This window comes from Phalangium opilio, unplaced genomic scaffold (assembly GCF_054372755.1).
Source record: "Phalangium opilio isolate 3A_F unplaced genomic scaffold, DU_Popi_V2 ptg000094l_1, whole genome shotgun sequence".
NCBI lineage: Eukaryota > Metazoa > Arthropoda > Arachnida > Opiliones > Phalangiidae > Phalangium > Phalangium opilio.
This window is the reverse complement of record NW_028324199.1, coordinates 2,875,072-2,877,625: the sequence shown is the minus strand read 5'-3', so window position 1 is coordinate 2,877,625 and position 2,554 is coordinate 2,875,072.

Sequence of the window (2,554 nt, the reverse complement as noted above, 5' to 3'; positions counted from 1 at the left end):
TTAAGGACCGAATACCAATTTTAGGGTAGATTAAGGACCTTGTAGGAAAATAGGGACTTTTAGGGACCTGGTTATTAAGTTTATCTTATCTGACCTGCTACACCGAAACGACTAAACGCGGTCTGACCGTCTGACGCCGCGCTTACGGAGTCCGGACAGCCTATCGGTTTCCCGCTTTTTTTGGCTGAGGAGCAGACGACCCAAAAACCAGGAGCATTACCATTTCTATGGAGTAGTTTTTTTGGAGTATAAATGAAATTTTCCTAAAAGCCCATTACATGGCACCTAAAACTCATCTAATAGTGCTCCTTGGTGGTAAATTCAAAAGCCATATCTAAAATGACGTGCATAAACTTTCTAAATCGAGAGACATTACAATGGATGTATCTGTCTGTTTGTCTGTATGTTGTATTTTGTTGAAATGACTCAAATGCCATAATATTAGACTGTACAAAAATATTTTCTTAAGGGGTTATAATTAATTACTTCAAAATTCTCAAAATATAGGACTTTATCGGACGATTTGTGAAATTATAGGATAAAATAGGACACTTTTCAAAATATAGGATTTTATAGGAATTATAGGACCTCTGAGCGCCCTGTCGTTCGGAATTTTTCAATGGTAACCGCGGAGAAAGAAGGGAAACCGTACAGTTGTAGCTTGTATTCGAGTATGGGAGAAACTGGACTTAGAAAAACCACATTTAAGATGTAGATTAAGAGGAAATTTTACAAAACTTTATTGGAGTATTTACAAAATTTGACCAAATGATGAATGAATGAATGAATAAGTTTATTGTGTGTAAAAAAAGCCTTGCGGCTCACGAGATTACACACGCGATCATACACAATATCACAACAATACAAATTTAAATATAAACTTTACAGGTGGTAAAAAACGCTCTGTTATTTATATCTTAAAGGAAACAATTTTAGTAATTAAAATAAAAAAAATATTAAGTCTAAACTAAATCAGCGTATTTACATGAGAAAATGTCCAGTTCTTTATCAAAGTTATTAACAGTTTTTTGCATTCGTTGTAAGGGATTCAGTATACGCGTGGCTTCACTAAAGGTTTTATGATAGCGATGCGTTCGCGGCACTAAAAACTGTAATTTTTCCAAGAGTGTAGGTAAGTTTATCTTATTACGAACTAATTTGAAAATGAATTTTACATCATTTAACCGACACAAGTAATCAATAGTTTTAAGATCAAGGATACCTAGTAATGTGTGGTAATCATAGGGAGCTGTACTAATGAATACCTTTTGACAATATGCCACGAATTTACGTTGGACACATTCTATTTTTGCACGTAGGTAGTTAGCACAACTCCCCCAAGCCAGACAACCATATAGTGCGCGAGAACGAACCAACGCGAGGTAAAGAATTCGAAAATACTTTAAAGATTTTAGTTTCTTGCAAATTTTTAGACTGACGGATAAAGTCCGCCGACATAGACCTACGGTCTTGCTAATGTGGTCTTTAAAATATAGTCCTCGGTCAAATTGTACACCGAGGTCTTTCACGGTTGTGCGATGTGGAATAACCACGTCTGACAGGAGGTATGAGGTAAGTATTTCACGACCAACTCTCCTCGTGAATGTTACGTGAATTGACTTATTCGGGTTAACCGCTAGGTTATTTTTGGAGCACCACTTAGCAATCGCATTTAGATCCTGTTGCAAAAGATTGCTGTCAAGGTTAGAATTTATATGCTTTGAAATTTTGTTATCGTCAGCGAATTGAAGTAGACAAGAGTGACGGACCGAAAATTGTAAGTCGTACAAATAAATGTTAAATAGTAGCGGCCCCACCGATGAACCTTGCGGAACACCGCAAGAGACCGCGTATCTGCTGGAAGTAAGTTTCGAATTACATTTCAGGACGTTCGTACGACCAGCTAAGTAGTGCATAATCCAAGCCAAGAGGTCACCCGATAAACCAAGTGCCTCCAGTTTGTCACCAAGGTATTGATGTGATGCACGGTCGAACGCCTTGGCAAGATCGAGGTAGACTACATCGACCTGGCCCTGACCCTCCACCGCCGGAGCCACATAATCCAGGAACGCTACATGGTTGGTGTCAACACCACGCCCTGGAACAAAACCGTGTTGACAATTGTTCGGTAAGGCACTAAACCAACGTTGCAGGTACTGATGCATTACACGATCAAAAATCTTTGCCAAAACACATAGAAGCGAGATTGGTCGATAGTTTTTTACTTCGCACGACGCCCCACCTTTGTAAATCGGAACTACTGCTGCTATTTTCCATTTCTCGGGGAATGTTCTAGTACTAATCGATAAATTAAAAATATGAACTAAAGGTGACAATAGCAAATCACCGCATCCTTTTATAATAAAGGCGGGAATATTGTCTATGCGAGTGGAAAGCTTGTTTGGCAGGTTCATAATGGGTTGTAAACATCCAACGAAGAAATATGCTGATAATTGTAAGAGTCAGTAGCAGCAGCAGAGGCGTTACTATTCATGCGATACTTGGATCCTGGTAATGAGTGGTCAACTGCTATGTTTGAAAAGTGTTCCGCAAA